General features: G+C 32.4%; 1 non-coding gene across 1 annotated transcript; it reads left to right on the top strand.

The window, feature by feature from the left end:
- The first annotated feature begins 4119 nt into the window (after positions 1–4119).
- LOC114417521 lies at positions 4120–4226 on the top strand. Its single transcript, XR_003667785.1, has one exon. It is a non-coding gene; the product is annotated as a small nucleolar RNA R71 (small nucleolar RNA).
- Positions 4227–18405: the final 14179 nt, after the last annotated feature.

The following is an 18405-nucleotide window of genomic DNA, read 5'->3' as shown; positions in this document are numbered from 1 at the left end:
TGAAAGTAATAGGTACACAGATACGCACCAAGAGGCAACAACATGGAAAAGGTTATATACAAATATAAACAAAATAAAAGGATAAAAGAGAAAAGGGAACATAAATAAAGAAAAAGTCATGATAAAATTGCACACTAATCAAAATGGTTTAACTCTCTAACAAGTCCCCAGTGGAGTCGCCATCTGTCACAACCTACCCTACGACGGGCATGCGGGCGAAAAGAAAAGGTGCATCTTCTAGAAAAGAAAATGCACGGGAGTTACCACCAATGATTATTTAAGGAAAACGTTAGAAAAAACTAAGAGTTCGGGACTTGTTTACGCATGGGGAAGGTATTAGCACCACACGCCCGTCACATGGGACAACAGCCTTTAATCGAGTGTGCACAATGGGACATCAAAATTATTTATTTTCTCGAGAGCGGTGAATTGCTTTTATTACATTATTATTTATCATTCTTTTTATTTTTTTCAAGTCGACAAGGGTGTTGCCCTTGCTCCTACGTATCCCTAGGTGCAATGAGCAAGTCAGACCTACGTAGTTCTTTAAGTCTGAATGTTTGTATGTTAAATTGATTTTATGTTTTTTTGAAAGATTTATTTTATTTGCGAACAAAGAGCCGTTAAGGCATTGGACCTTGAAACGACGTTTTAAATTTTGAAACACGAAGAGAAACATTAAGGCGTTGGACATTGAAACGATCTCAAGTGATATTTGATAAAAAGAAGTTTGGTTGTGAGTTGATTTCCTTTATTTGATTTTTTTTATTAGTATCTAGTCTTCTAAAGGAAAAGAAAATGATTATATGACACTGGTGGTCGGCTAGAATTAAACCTTACAAATGAAATGAAATTACCAACAATAAAGGGGAGAAGATGAATACATACATAATATCAGAGAGGACCCATAAGGGTACATGGATGACATTAAACTCTTAAGAAAAGAAAGGAAAAGAAAGAAGAACTAATCGGCTGTTGCATAGGGTACAAGGCTAGCAAAAGAGGCAACATAGGGAATAATCCTCGGTTGCGATTCAGCAGTGCCTCGGCTTCGCTTTTCTTCTTTTTCCTTCCTCTCCCTTTGTTTTTCTTCCTCAATAAGACAAATGATTTGAGCAATCCCTCAACCTTGTGTTGCAACCGGTGTCAAATGATAAAAAGAATTCTCCTATTGAAATTAGGGTCTGACAGATATCATACGTAAGAAGGTATTCATAAGTTTTATATTATTTGATCGATTGGATTAATATATAATATATATTGTTTGTAACCGAACAAAATCTTTATGAAACACTACATCACGAAATGTGTCACATGGACTTCTATATAGTCGACACGTATACCCCGAACCATGAGAGTTGTTCTTTGATCGCCATGTGGATACTGTACCTAAGAAGGTACTCACAAATAAATTTTATATTATTAATTAATGTAGTTTCATTAAGATGATAATTAATTTCTGTAAATGAATGTCATTCAATGTAATTAATTTTTTTTATTTAATAGGGGTGTAAGCGGGTCAGTTTGGTCAACCCATGACTCAACTTGATGGAACCCTAATTTGCGGATCCAATTTTTAGCATCAGCAAACTGGAGAACCTATTTGGGACTCTCTGAAATTGGGGAAAATAAAAAGGAAGAAGCAGAATTAGAAAATGAGATGGAAATAACAATGCCACAATCTTGGAAGATTGATAAGTTGAGGATGATTCACTACAAATAATAGAATTTTTTTATAAGAACCTAAGGTTTCACACAAGAATCAAGAGAGACACTCTCTTAACTATGTCTAATCTAAAATTTTATCAAAAATTGCCAACAAAGTGTTTAAGGAGTCTATTTATAACTCCTACTAATAACCATAAATTAGGCCCAAGGTTCGATAACTAACGTATTAATTAAAAGACTTAAAAATATCATTAAAATGTCACAGCCCATTACAAGTCCAAAAATAGGTCTACAATACAATTAAAAATGAAAATAAATCATATTCTAAAAGCTGGCTAAAATTTATGAGCTTTGTTTCTTCTTTTCTTTCCTCCACGAGAGAATTTAGTCTCTTGCCAAGCTCTTCTTGAAATCTCTTACTCCTTGCTCAATTGAGTGGTCCATCCATGTTGAGCCTACCCAAGCCAAACTCATCCTCGTTTGATAGTTGTTTATTTTTCCCTCCTTCTTGAGAAGAATTCACCCTCGAATTGATGTCAAAGGTACCTACATCACAAAGGGTCAAATAGGTAACATTAAAAGTTTTGCTCACACCATAGTCTAGTGGTAAATCAATTTTATATGCATTATAATTGATGTGCTCTAAAACTTGAAAATGATCATCTCCCCTTTCTTGAAGTTTAGATTTCCATTTGGAAGTAAACCTATTCTTCCTCAAGTGAAAGCCATTTTCTTTCTTCCCTTATTGGAATATCTAGCATATTTTTCAACCTCTTTCTCACTTTGTGCTTTCACCTTCTCATGCAAACTCTTAACAAAATTGGCTTTAGAAAGCCTATCCCTATTTGTTGTTGCATAAGTGTTAGGCAAAGGTAACAAATTAAGAGGGGACAATGAATTAAAACCGTAAACCACCTCAAAAGAAGAATAAAAAGTAATAAAGTTTACTGCCCTATTATAAGCAAATTCAACATGAGGTAGGCATTGCTCCCAAGTTTTCAAATTCTTACCTACCAAGCACCTTAAAAGTTGAGATAAAGTTCAATTTACCAGGATGATGGGCATAGCACATGGGCTCAAGCTTTCTCTCACTCATCCTTTTTTCATCAAGCTCTTCACTTGCAAAGTATACAGAAAGTACCTGGGTCCTTACATTTCTCAAGAATGTGAGGAACATATTTACCTATCAATGCTGACACATTTCTACCCATGCTAATCCTTTCATTGCCTTTGAACTTCCTTTTGTGGGTGCACAGCTCCTTTAGAAACTTGGCATATATTGGAATCTGCTTGATGGCATCTAGCAGAGGTATGTTCACCTCTACTTTCCTGAAGGTCTCTAAAATCTCCTTTTCCACTACTTCCATCTTTTTGTTTGGAATTGCTCTAGGTGGGAATGAAAGAGGGATAGGAGGCTACTGCAAGTCAGAATTACTAGAAGAAGGTCCACCTGCATGAAAAATTTTGTTAGGAAGCTTTCTCTTTTGTGCAACTATCTCATCCTCTTTTTCAGGTGTAGAATGAAGTTTGATAGGTTCAGGTGCAGGTGCTGCTACTGTTGGAGGCACTTGAATTTGGTTGCCAGACCTCAAGCCGATGGCACTCACATTTTTTGGATTCTGCACAGTCTGTGAAGGCAATTTGTCAGAATTTTGGGACTGAGCTTGGTTCAACTGAGTAGCCATATGCCCCATCTGATTTGTCAGACTCTGAATGAAGGTTCTTGTCTCTAGCTGAAATTGCATGTTCTGGATGGTCATTTGCCTTACTAACTCCTCTAAGGAAGATTGAGAAGGGGCCTCAGCTGCTTGTTGTCTTTGTTGTTGTCGTTGTTGTTGTTGCATTGGAGGAGGAACATATGGCTTGCTTGGACCAGCAACATTCTGGAAATGAGGGACATGTTGTTGTTGTTGTTGTTGTGGAGGACTTGCCCATCTCAGATTTGGATGATTCCTCCAACCTGGATTGTATCTGTTGCTTGAAAGGTGACAATTATTCTGCTGTTGTTGGTTTTGCTGCTGAGGGGGTCTATTATAAATGTTTGCAGGATAAGCTTCAGGTTGCTCATTGACTCCAGATTGCTGCAAAGAAGGACAGAGATCTGTATGGTGATCTACAGAAGAACATAGACCACAGACTCTTGCAACAGGTGTAGATTTCTTATTCATGGCAAGCTGAGTTACTAGGTTGACCAAGGCATCAAGTTTTCCCTCAAGCCTTTTATTTTCAATAGATGGAGATGAATTTTTGGCCACCTCATGGACTCCTCTAAGGACAATAGCATCATTTCTTGCACTGAATTGTTAGGAGTTGGAAGCCGTCTTCTCAATCAAATTCCTAGCCTCAGCAAGAGTCATATCACCAAGAGCTCCACCACTGGCAGCATCAATCATACTCCTCTCCATGTTGCTAAGTCCCTCATAGAAATATTGAAGAAGGAGTTGCTCAGAAATCTGGTGGTGAGGGCAGCTTGCACACAATTTCTTGAATCTTTCCTAGTACTCATTCAAGCTCTCTCCACTAAGTTGCCTGATGCCTGAAATGTCTTTTCTGATGGTAGTGGTCCCAGATGCAGGGAAGAATTTCTCCAAGAACACCCTCTTAAGGTAATCCCAACTGAAAATGGACCTAGGAGCAAGGTAGTACAACCAATCTTTTGCCACTCCCTCCAGAGAATGAGGAAAAGCCTTTAGAAAGATATGATCTTCCTGGACATCAGGGGGCTTCAGGGTGGAACAAACAATATGGAACTCCTTAAGATGCTTACGAGGATCTTCACCTGCAAGACAATGAAACTTGGGCAGCAAATGTATTAGTCCAGTCTTGAGAACATATGGAACACCCTCATCAGGATATTGAATGCACAAGCTTTCATAAGTGAAATCAGGTGCAGCCATCTCCCTAAGAGTCCTCTCACATGGTGGAGGTTGAGCCATGTTCTCATTATGAAAATTAGTAGTCGAATGCTCAAAATCAGAATATTCAGAATCACTAGCTACAGAATACTCAGAATGCTCAAAATGCACAGAATGATCAGGATTCACACTATGCCTAACTAATCTATGAAAGGTTCTATCTGTTTCAGGATCAAAGGGTTGTAAATCACCTAGATTACCCCTAGTCATGCACTATATGCAGCAAATAATGTGTTTCTCAACAAGCACCTAACAAGGGGGTAAAACTACAGCTATACTCAAACGATATCCAAATGAGCTGAAATTTTGTGAGGAACACCCTAAAATCATTGAAAGATAGCACAGAAAATTTCAAACAAAAATTCAAAGTCTAACTATGAAAAATACCTAAGCAAAGTTTAGAAAAATAAGACAATAATACTTGGAAAAAAAAACTTAGTAAACGACTGATTTTTTGAGTTTGGGAGACCCCAAAGCTGGTTGCCACAGTATGGGAAATTTTTTTCTACCCTAAATGCATATATAATAATAGTCATTCTGATACCCAGAGTAAAAGTTATGGTCGTTTTAAGTTTTGCTAAAAACAAGTTCCCAAAAATTTTGTCTCTCTCAAATACTGTCACACCAAGTGCTCCTGGTATTTTTCACACAAAATATGGATCAAAAGAAACTACCACACAAAAAATCAGCCAAAAATAACAACTCTAACTATCAAAACAAAAATTGCTAATTAAATTACAAAATCAGTCGCTAGTTCTAGGGGCTAATCACTGTTTATAGCAAAACACAAAACTGAAACAGTCGCTAAACAAGGAATGCGACTGAAATGCAAAACAGAACGCTACTTAAAACAAAACAACACACACTCACAACCTAAACGACAAAGCAACACACACAAAAAACTAAACACTATTATGAACCTTTGGCCCACTGCCCCCCAGCAACGGCACCAAATTTGATCGAGGCCGTACCCGAATCAAATAAACATTAAAAATGCAGTATCTAGGAAGTGATCCTAGGTCATCTCCCAACGAGCAATGGTCAACCAAACGTTCATAATAGATAGTAATAAAACAATAACGAATTGGGGGGGGTTATTTGTTTTTGTAAATTAAACCGCAAGCAAATTCAAATTAAAGAAATAACAGAATTAAAACATGTTGTTTCCCCTTGACTCACAAGCAAGTCTCTTATCCTAGATTACGAGAATTTATCCTTAATCAGTTCAACCACTTAATTTAACCCTAAATTAAATTACTAAGGGAAAATTAACATAAGGTTGTCATTATGTGATTAAGCAACACATACACCAATTAATCATGAATGAAACTAATCATTAAGCATGAACGTAAATTAAGCACAAAGACAATTAATCAAGCACTAAGCATGCATGGATTAATAGCAACAAATACAGAGTAATTGGTGAAGAGGAAAAACTTATCAGTATTCAATAGTAATAGCAAAACCTCAAAGAGAGTTGTGCTTGATCCTCAAGAGAAAACAATGTTGGAGACTTAGCCTTCCATTAATCAGCAGAAAACGAAATTGTAGATTGAAGCAGAAACAAAATTGCAGAAAACAAATTTTATTCTACGTGAACAGTGTGCATGAACAGTAATAAAAACTGGAATTGCAAAACCCTAAAATTATTCTCCTCTAAAAAAAACTCCCTAAACTAAAATCTTGGTGCTGTTATATAGGTCCTCAGTCCCAAAGCTTACAAATCTGTTTTAAGTTCAACCCCATAAATAAAATAAAATTTGGACAAGATAAGATAAGATTGGATGAAATAAAATCTGGACAAAATAAAATCTAGATGAAATAAAATTTGGATAATATAGGATTTGATAAAATAAAATTTTCTGCTCTCTTCAAGTCCAAACCCAATTTCGGATTCAAGCTCAATTGCTTATAATTCTCCTGAAATTAAATTAAAAACACAAAATTAGTCAAGTAGGCCCAAATGATAAAACTGTATAATTAATTTGACAATTAAGGCTAATCAGTAATTGAAATGGTGACAAAAAGGGTTAAGAAATAGGAGAAAATAATGACGCATCAATCACATTCAAAATTCGACAAGAAAATAATAGAATGAATAGAAAGTGACCTTTTCTTTTTTCATGAAGAATTATTACTTCTTTTACTTTCAAAGAAAAGAAAAAAAACAAAACATAAGTGGAAAGTATAGGTTCAAGGTTCGAGGTTGTGTTGGTGAGTACTTGATATTAAAATCACTTGGTTTGATTTAGGTAAAAAGAAAGCAATTGGAAATACAAGCACACATACATTTTGGAAGAGAATACCAACTTTATTAGGATCCGCCACATCTTTTCAAGTTACTGCGACTAAAATGATAGTAAGTTACTAACTTCACATCTAACAAGATAGATGCCACAAGGAAGAGTATCTATTGCTGAAAAGATCAAGTTGTGATTTGTGATTGTCCAATTGAATGGAAAATGACCATCTATTTGTGACCTCTGTGAAAAGTAATTAGAGAACTAAAATTGGAATGAAATGGTAAAAGAAGCTAGACATTAAAATTGAAATATAAATAATTAAAATTTAAAATTTTCTCTAACATTGTGTTTGATTAAGCAAATGGCAATAAGAGAGTGAAATACAATTTAAAAAAGGAGAAATAAAATAAAAATAAAATTGAATATTGGATTGTTTGGTTGAAAAGAAATAAATCAAAATTAGGATATATGGATTGAAATAATAAAGTTATTTCAATTTTGTTTGAATAAAATAGTTACATTATTTGAATAAAATAGTAAAGTTGTTTGGTTAAATAAATTGTTCTAAATACTAATATACTAGTTTCACCTTTTTTGTGTGAAAATCAAACAATATTTGTTAACTGTCAAATTCAGAAATATATTTCTTTTTTCACCTAGTTAGTAACTACTCTTAGTCCCTTTTTTTTTTCTTTTTTTCTTTTGGAGGGAAACTACTCCTAGTCATTTCTTTTAAGTGCAACTCCTAGAGTCTTAGATGTTTGATAAAATTATATTCAGAGTCCATCTATGTATTTTTGTTAAAGTACATATATCAGCAGTCCAATATTATTGCATTTCATCTTATATAAATGAAATGGGGTAGAATTTGCTATTGTACTAGTTTTAATTCATTCTAACTACTCGATTTTATTATACAATCAGATCATTTAAATTAAGACATGAGACAATATTAAATCTATAATGTTTCATGTGTAGTAGATAAATATAAATACCATATAATACTAAATGTATAATGTTTCATGTGTAGTAGATATATATTTTATTATACATATGAACCTTAACTTTGTAATTTTTTTATTGTTTCATGTGTAGTAGATCAATATAAATATCACATACTTGTAATCTCACAATTCACCTCCAAAACCACAAAAACAAACGCACAGAAGAGAAGGAATGAATGAAAAAAAAACATTATAGTTAACGAAATTACTCACCACAATGCATCATAGTGGAGGACCATCATAAATCAGGTTGTAGGATGAAAGAGGGGGGAATTTCTTTGTAATCATAACATGCCATTGTAAGTAATGCACATTCTAGAATTTAGTGACTTACTGTAGGCATATCTACATAGTAGCTAATATGATTAAATGCAAGTCACAGAGGTTGAAAAGGTAGAACCATTCCTCTGCTAGGTTCTTGGTTTGAAGAAGTAGCAATTTCTGAAGAATTTTTCACTGTCATGTACGTACCTGCTATTTTTCGAAAAGGATTAGCCGTCTGAAAGAAAATGGAATCATTGAATTGCACGATATCTTTAGCTAAGTTCTTGATAGAGCACAAATCAAGGTAAAGTTATGTTAATGTCATCCAACAATTTAAAATTTTATAGTTTTCATTTTATATGTGTATGAATACAATAAACATAATATAATAATAATGATAAATTAAATTTCAGAGAATAAAGTTGTGTCCAGTTAATCACATGCCATGCACTTAGTCTCAGAGTCTTGAAGTAAAGGAAGATACAGAATCACAACCCCAAACCTCTAACAATCTCTATTAGATATACACATTAATTAATTTAATTTCCACACATCAAAGTTAACATGAGCCAAACAATGTCCTTTTTATTGATGATATTAAACTTACTATAATATGAAACACCAAGAAACTATTTATATACCAATTTATGTTATATTTGCAGTCAAATTATTTTATTTTTAGCCATGCTATCTCTATGAGCCAAAGCAGATTGCTCAAATCCTACAGCTGCTGCTTCACACTAGCATAACCAAAAATGGAGAAACACATACATCAAGAGTATGAATAAAAAAATGGAAACATAATGTTTTCATTAATATGAAACGAAAATTGATCATGGGGACCAACATGCACCAATACTTGTGCTAAAAGACCATATAATCACTTTAGATTTCAACTTTTATCTTGTGTTCTAACATGTTCTTTTCAGTTTTTAAAATTCAATCAAACCATAAAATCTATACTTGTCAAAGTTGACCACTAGTGCACCTTCTAGGAGCAATATCAATTAAAAACTAGAACAATTTGAGAATGGTAATTACAGGTGATCTAGAATGTCTAGTAACCCAATGCACAAGGGCATAAATAGAGAGCATTGTACTTTTCACTTTTAACTTTGTCAAGGGAAGTAAGTGATATAAGAAAACTAAGCAGAATATTTAGAATGATTTCACAATGTTTGCAATTATATATATATATATATATATATATATATATATATATATATATATATATATATATATATATATATATATATATATATATATATATATATCTTTCCTCTTTTCTTAAAAAACAGGCACAAGCAGACAATCTCGTCTTTTTCTCCCCAAAATTTTTCTCTTTCTTTTCCTATAAAAAAACTTTTTTTTTAGAGCAAGAACATTGGTGTTCAGAGGGTTTGGAGATCCTTTCGCTGCACATGATCAGAACCAACAGGTTGTCATATCTTGGGAGAGGAGCGCAATCAAATTTTCCTACCAATGCAATGGGGACATTTTCTCTCTACGGATAGCGTTTGCATGCTTCAACCCAGGCTAAATATTTCTTCCCCTAATTTATTTTTTCCTTGTGTTTATTGTATGATATAGTGCATTTTTTATTCATGTGATGCAAATTAAAGTTATTTTGCTACTGTTGTTTTGTTATTTAATTAAAGGCTTTGCATTTTCTTCTTATTTATTTCTTTCATTTTATTTTAATTTTTTTCTAACAGGTCCAAGTGCCCAAAACTGTCGATGACACAGAGGAAGACGACACTACTAATGGCTCCACTGCCATGATCACCACCAAGCCTAAGAAAGGCAAGGCCACGTTGCCTCTTAAGAGGGACAAGGTAGGCTATCTCCAATTTCTTTTCTTTTCCTCATTTCTTTTATTAATTTACTCTTTTATACTTAAAATTGCTTCTAAGTAGAAGTCTTTTATACTTTTTTGGCTTCTATTTCTACTTCTCTTAAGTAGCTCATGAGTAAAATTGGCATATCGGAATGTCCTGTGCTTATTTGGTAAATGTTTTGTTTCTTTTTTTTTTCGTTTAATTGATTGATATGTAACTTTTTATTATGAATATGGGCCTGGCGGCTAATAATTTGTATTTGATATTGGTTGGTGTAGCCGACTTAACTGGTATGAAATATTTGAATTCAACCCGCTCAATAGGGTTGTACTTTTGCTAAATTAAATTTACCATATATAGAGTTTGAGATTTTACTAACATCTCAAAAAAAATTTGAGTAAGCTCGATCTGCAGTGACCAAAGTTGAAGTTTTTTTTGGGGTTTTATGAAAAAAAAATTGTGATCCAATGAAAGGTTGAGACTTTGATGTTTTTGGGATTCTGAGTTTAGGAATATCTAGGGAATTTTATGTTCACTTATTGAATGGTTCTTCTCTGCTTTAATGTTTTAAGGATGAAGATGTTAAGAGAAGGCTCGAGAAAGAGAAGATGTTCACTTGTTGAATGTTTTAATGGTCCCTCCCTCTGTTATTAATGTTAGGTTTTATTTTTCACTATTAGAAAATATGCTTTCTACATCGGTTATTTATGACTTTCAACATTGGTTTTTAACCGATGTTGAAAGTGTCGATGTTGAATGTATTATCGTTCACATCGGTTTTAAAAAACCAACGTTAATGTTAAATTTACAACATCAGTTATTTAAATAACCGATGTTGATGATAAGAATTACACCCAAAAAAATGTATTAATATTGACAATTAACATCGGTTTTTTGGAAAAACCGATGTTAACGTAACTTCACTTCAATTTTTTACTGAAAATCGATGTTAACGTATGTGTTAATGTTGACAGTTAACATCGATTTTTTAGAAAAACCGATGTTAACGTAACTTAACATCGGTGTTTTACATAAAATCGATGTTAACGTATGTGTTAATGTTGACAGTTAACATCATTTTTTTGGAAAAACCGATGTTAACGTAACTTAACATTGGTGTTTTACATAAAATCGATGTTAACGTATGTGTTAATGTTGACAATTAACATCGGTTTTTTTTTTTTTACAGAAAACCGATGTTAATATCCAAAAAGTTAACATCGATTATTCATGGAAAACCGATGTTAACGTAACATACGTTAACATCGGTTTTCTACAAATAATCGATATTGTTTTCAGGATTTTTTTTAAAATATTCTCTCTATTTTTACAAAAAAAACCAAAATTTATTCTGTAAATTTAAAATCAGACCACACAACATATATGATTTGCATTATGCTTTCAAATAGGTTTTAGCAGAAAACTAGCTAGTAAACTATTAATTGTAAAAAATCAATTGATAGCTATGAATAACTATCAACAAAGGGTATTAAATGTTAAAATGAAACAACAATTGTAAAAAATGTAATGCAAAGTACGATAAACTAATTAAGTAACCTAAAGTTACATAGTTCCCTAACATCCTATGTTTGATTTCTAACTTTTAGATAATATTGTGTTAGTAGTACATAAACAAAGGGGCAATACATAAATTATGCCTAATGGTGATATGACTTGTTTATGTACTATGTCAGTGGTATATTGCTCTAATTCATATTGATTTATGTAGTCATTTGGACCAAGGTATCATTCAACATTAGGGTTTACTTGCTTATTATCTAGAACATAATATATCTAATACATGATGTTTCTATTAATAATATAGTTTATCAATCACACTAAAAGAATAGAACAACATTGCTAGTTACCTTAAACTTGAAGAGTGTAATTGATGAATGGACAGCCCAGAAGAAAGCAAACCACCAAGGTAGAGGTAGAGGTAGAGGTACTCCCTACGCCTTGCAACTAAATCTGCCGTAGAGAAGCAACCAAAAGCTAAATAAGAGAAAATAAATATTAGAACTTGGCATATGCAGCTTAATGTCTATGGTTAACTTTTTGATTTAGTCTAGTTTTTAGCAAAAGAGAAACCAAATGGTCGAAAGAAGAGAAATGGCAGATGCCAAGATAGAACAAAAAATTCTTATTGTAATTCATTTTTGCGTGTTGTTGATTTTAATTACCAACATGCTTTCTTGTGTGTTGCTAGTTTTAATTACTAATTCATTTGCTTCTATGTGTTCATATGTGCATTCTTTCACTTTGTCATTGAAAATTTTGAAAAAAAATGTGTCCATACATCATAAAAGAAAAAATTGTTTCAGCTTCTGTACAATGAAATTATTTGTAGAGTGGTTATGTTCTGTAGTAGAGATTATTTTAGGGTCTAAATAACATGTCCCCTTCATCATCTGTAGCCCAAGAAAATTAACTTTGGGTTTATGTCTCTACCTTGCTCAACCATTTAAAGCTTTTGATACATGAACTGTATCCAATTGAAGTCAATTTTTGTGTATATCTTAGAGTGAAATTTAAAGTAGGATGGAATCTTCATCCTCTAACAAAGTGATAAATGCAGGTTATCATGTATGCCAGTAATTGTGATGAAATTTTAAGTAGAATGGAATCTTCATCCTCTAAAGGAATAGTACTGCCAGTAATTATAATGTCATCAACATACCCAAGGAGATATACATGGGAAGTTGACCAAACTGGGTTATTATAGAATAACAAAACTTGAAACTTTTGGAAAAATTGGTGGTTGAATCTTAAATCCTATTTTTGAGCTACTTAGAGACGTTTTTGGAAAAATGAGTCAACCAAATCTCCTTCAGGATTTGCCAGGGGATTCCTCCTTCAATTTCGAGCGTTTTGACATATTATGGGTCTCAAACGGACATTCCTATCAAAAGTTACAACCATTTGAAGTTTACTTGCCATAAACCCTAACTAAAGTAAGGTAGTCTGAAGCATGGGGGTTAACTATGGAGTATGGGGGTGGTGAAAAACAGTCAACGGACTCCAACGGACTGAGAAACAGTGGACTGTGGGGGTTCCTATTCCTAAAATGCTGAAAGTGCAGTGTTGGTGTTGGTGTTGAATGCTGAAGTCGGACTCCAACAGACCCCAGCAATCACGAACCCCAACGGAGGTCATGAACCCCGACGACGGTCATTAACCTTGACGGCTGTCACGAACCCCATCGACAACAATGGTGAGGAGGAGACGACAGTGACTGGTCTTCACAGTGAGGGAGAAAGATGCTTTTGTTTCTGAGCCTGAGTGGGCGGGGGGAAAGAACCTTTTGTGTTTTAATTTATCTATAATACAACATTGGTTTTATAAAGAAAATCAATGTTAATATCAACTGGTTAACATCGGTTTTTTAAAAGACCGATGTTAACCAGTTGATGTTAACATTGGTTTTTTAAAAAATCGATGTTAACTATATTATGTTAACATCGGTTTTGTCAAAACCGATGTTAACTACTTGATGATTGGTTATTTAAATAATCGATGTTAAGATCAAGTAGTTAACATCGGTTAACTAACTCGACTTATTTACAAACATGCTACCGTGCTTTTCTTAACATCGGTTTTTTTGAAAAACCGATGTTAATCGTGCGATGTTAAATCTATATTTTAATATTTTAAGGATAAAGATGTTAAGAGAAGGCTCGAGAAAGAGAAGATGTTCTCTTGTTGAATGTTTTAATGGTCCCTCCCTCTCGTATTAAGGTTAGGTTTTATTTTTTGAGATTTATAATTTTTTTTTATCGAGTGAAAGATTTAGACTTTGATGGTTTTGGGCTTTCAATTTTTTTTTGCCATGAGGTAGTTGAGTTACTTGAGTACGCATTTCAATTATTATATATCACTGAGCTAATTTGAAAATCTGTTATTTTTTAATTTCATTCACTTGATGATAAATACTCAAGTTAGTAATGTGCTTAACAAATAGTACAGTTGTCAAGTTTATTAGGTGCTTAACAAGTGATTGGTGACTGCTAATTTGTTTAGTAGGTCTAGTTTACTAGTCTTGATGTCAATTTGAATTTTCAAGTATATTGTTTCTGATGTTAAAAAAGTTAAAATCGTATAATAGATAGCAATATTCAACTTTTATTTTGTTTTATTTCTTTACCTTGCAGAACATGGAATGCTGGTCTGAGTCACGGATGGATATGTGTATCTATAGTGCCTATGAACCTTTGACTTTGTAAGTGTGATGATATTTGGTCTGTTCTAGTCCCATGTATGTTTAATGACTTAACGAAAACGAAAACATCACACTTGTTCAAGGATTAAAGAAATAGTATAGCTATAGCAAGATAATTAAGGAGTAGAATAAAGAATTATGTTTATGTTCTAATGGTATTGTTGTCCAAGACCTTGAGGTCTCATCCAGTTGATTTTTTTCCATGCTATTTGTTATTTAGTGGATTTTTTTTTTCCTTTCCCAACCAGCTATTTGTTATGCAGTAGGTAAAAATCATGCATACTAATTATTTTGGGTGATAATAAGACTTCATAATAAGTTCTTTTCTCTGTTTTTTTTTCTGTTGTTTTTATTTTGCTCTCACGTCTTATATTCTATATATGTATTTGCCTTTCTTTTTTTTCTTTTTTAATAAAACTTTTAATTGTTCATGGATAGAAGTAGACAATTCTGTATCTAACTTTTTGAGTCTGTTTCTTCCCTTTAAGATAGGCCTCGGAAGTAATATTTGATGGTGCTTATAGTTTGGTATAAGTATGATGTAAACAATTACTGCTTCTTAGTGCTCAATTCAGCAAGGTCCCAACAGTACCCACTACCTCAATCATTATGAGTCATTAATGTGAAAACAAGTTTGGCACATGATTGAGAAAATGAACAATTTTGCCTTCATAGACGGAATAAGGAGTAGAGAAAGGTTCACTCACAACTTGTTATCAAGTAACCTCTTGCTTGCCTTTATCTTTGCTTTTAAATTCATCTTTTTAAGATATCAATAATTAAAATATTTTTTATATAATATTATAAATTTAAAATACATTTATTTATTATAAATTTTAATCAAATAAAAGTAAATATTTATCCTGTGCAATGTAATTAAAAACTAAATGACTATTTTATAATTTATTTGATGGATTTATATATCTGTTTGATGAAAACAAAAATATTTAATGAATAAAATTTACTTATTTATAATTTTTTAGATACTTGCTAGCAGTACTATTTAAACTTTTTATTCATAGTTTATTTTTTTTACTTTATTCTTAATATTTCAATACATTTTTATTTTTTGATAATTAAGTTAATTTTTTTATCCTTTTGGGATGATGAAACAAAAAGGATACTGAAAATTTATTTAAAAGTTAAAATACTATTTTTAATATATTGTAGAGTTTTTAATATGACAATATTTACTTAATTATTATCTTATTTACACTATATTTTTGTAAAAAATCGTATTTAATTAAAAGGTTTAAAATTATATTACCTAAAAATATATTTTTATCAAAAAAAAAAAAAGAATTTGCGTAAGAAGATGTAAACATGTCTTTCCATATCATTTTAACTTTATTGGTTACTTCAAAAAGTGATATTTTTCACACGTTTCTAATTTGATAAGATAACTTGACAACTTTTCCTTGAAAATTATAGTTTCAATTAGTCTTAGAGTGTCATCGATCATTTAATTTCATGGTTTGAACATTTATGTGAAGAACATCGATGATCACGTAAGTGATGAAGAACTAAGGGATCATTTTAGGGCATGTGGCACTATAACTTCTACAAAAATTATGCGAGATGACAAAGGGATAAGTAAAGGGTTTGGCTTTGTTTGCTTTTCCACTTCTAAGGAGGCCAATAAAGGTGTGAACACATTTCATGGTAATTGAGTTAAGTTGAAAATACTAGGATTAGATAAGTATTCTACACTCATAGGAATGCAAATGCTTACATATGTTTCAATAAAAGAATGTAAAAATATTCTAGTATAGAAGTGCATTAAAATTTTTCACTATTACAAAAAGTAGATTTAACATCAGCAACTTAAAGTCGGTTTTTAACAAAACCGATGTTAAGGTAAACGTGGTGACATAATTGTAAATAATGTGTATCCGTTAATATTAATTAGTTAACATCGATTTTCCAAGAATCAATGTTAAGGAAAGTTCATTAACATCAGGTTTGCAGAAAACCGATGTTAACATCGAGTTTTGAGAAAACCGATGTTAATGTATGATAAGTTAACATCGGTTTCTTCCAGACAACTGATGTAAAAGTTAACATCATTTGGTTAACATCGGTTTGAAAAAAAAAACTGATGTTGAACTTAGATTTGAAAATATATCATACGCGAGCCCTATTTTGCTCGTGCTCTTTTCTTCTCCATCTAAGCTCTTTGTTCTCCGTCTACCTTGAAGTGGCCCACTTTAAAGTAAACCCAAGCTCGAGCTTCATTTCGTCTAAGCTCGAGCATCATTTCTGCCGCACTCGAGCATCGTCACAACTCTCTTCTTCTTCTCCTTCGCCACCTTACCTCGGTATGTTTCGTATAATCCTGTTTAAATATTTGATTGCATTCATCTATCACACACCTATGTATGGGAGTGTTAAAAACTCTTTTCCTGTTATATTGGTTGGTGCAAGCACACCTGTGTATGGAAGTGGCTTAGGTGGCCTAGTGCAGGATTAAACCTCTGATGTGAATGGTTTCTGTTGAGGTACAAGTTCATTGGTACCTTGTGTCAACATTTGGCATTTGCCACAAAACCTAGCATGTAGGAACTTAGATCAGAGCTAAGGAGGTATAGGGTGTGGAATTTTGATCTTCTAACCTGTCTTTTTGAACAACACACAATGGAGTGTATCAAAGTCATGTGACTCATACTTGGTTGATATTGTTACAGGGCTAAGCTTTTACTAGTTCCACTACTATAATGCTTGATCAGGCACGAATTGGTAAAGTACAACACAAGCTCTGGATATACATCATTTTGGTCTTTAATTGGTTTAGAGAAAATGTATTCATTTAGATGCTTAAGCACTTACCTTAACCATAAGCATTAAGAATAGTGACACAAAGATTTGCATGATGGGTTAGTCACTTAGTTTATATGATTAAAAGAAAGCTATGAACTTAGATTAGGAAGTGTAGATTTTCTTGTGTTTTTTTGTGCAATTTGGATGACAATTTTATTTCCACCAATCACTGCAGATGAAAAAACTATACGATCAAATTATCATTTGTATCGAGATATCACTGCAAATTCCCTATTTTAAAAAATTATTTTGAAAATTGAAGTTATTTTGATGTTCTTAATCTAAATTCTTGATTTGATCTTTCTTATTCTGATGTGTGACTTCTCCATCAAGGACTGATAAAAAAATATATGATTGAGTCTAGGTACTTACGCATGCACTTGTAAAAAGGATTACAAAAATAAATTAATAATTGAATCACCATTGAGATCTTGTGTTTTGGCCCTACAGTTTACTGATTTAGAGTTCTTTCAATCATACTCTACACTATATCTATCTTTTTTTAATTTATTTTTTCATTTGTAGATTATTTTAGATTTAAAGATTTGGATCATTTGTTGTATTTGTGAGCTTCCCTGGAAAAGAATTTACCTTTTGATTTAGGAGTCATATGACTCATACTTGGTTGATATTGTTACAAGGCTAAGCTTTTACTAGTTCCACTACTTTGCTTGATCAGTCACAAATTGGTGAAGTACAACAGAAGCTCTGGATATATATCATTTTGGTCTTTAATTGGTTTAGAGAAAATGTATTCATTTAGATGCTTATGCACTTACTTTAAACATAAGCATTAAGAATAGTGACACAAAGATTTGCATGATGGGTTAGTCACTTAGTTGATATGATTAAAAGAAATCTATGAACTTAGATTAGGAAGTGTAGATTTTGGTTTCAAGAATATAGGTTTTCATAGTTTGTTAAAGGAACATGGTTTCCTACTTCTTATTTCATTTCCTTCTATTCTATTTCTTACCCTCAATTGTTACTGAATTCTTAGTTTCTTATCTATTGGTAAATTACTAAATACACGGTATGAAATTTCAATCGTTAAATTTGTATGATTTTAATATGTCTTTACTGTTGTTACTCTTATTTTTTAATGACTAGTCTGAATATGGGTTTTGTGTAATGCCTTGAAAATTTTGTATGCTATACAAAATTGGATTTGAAAGCCCCTTTAACTCTTACTTAACAAACCCCCTTAGTTTTCACTTTTCATTTGGTGATAGCTTAAGTTGAATTAAAATAAAAGGAATGTAAATCTTATTTTTCTTATATTGTTATTGTTATTCCCATGAATTTATGCAATTGAAACTTGAATTTTTAAAATTTAAATATGAATGGTCCTGGTTGGGGATGGGGCTAAGATTGGTGTTGGTTCTATGGTTATTAAGGATGTTCATCCAATTGCTATAAACTTTGTATATTGCATAG

The sequence above is a fragment of the Glycine soja genome, chromosome 6 (assembly GCF_004193775.1).
Source record: "Glycine soja cultivar W05 chromosome 6, ASM419377v2, whole genome shotgun sequence".
In the NCBI taxonomy this organism is placed as follows: domain Eukaryota; kingdom Viridiplantae; phylum Streptophyta; class Magnoliopsida; order Fabales; family Fabaceae; genus Glycine; species Glycine soja.
Note: the sequence above shows the minus strand (reverse complement) of the source record. Positions and strands in the feature narration are given on the sequence as shown.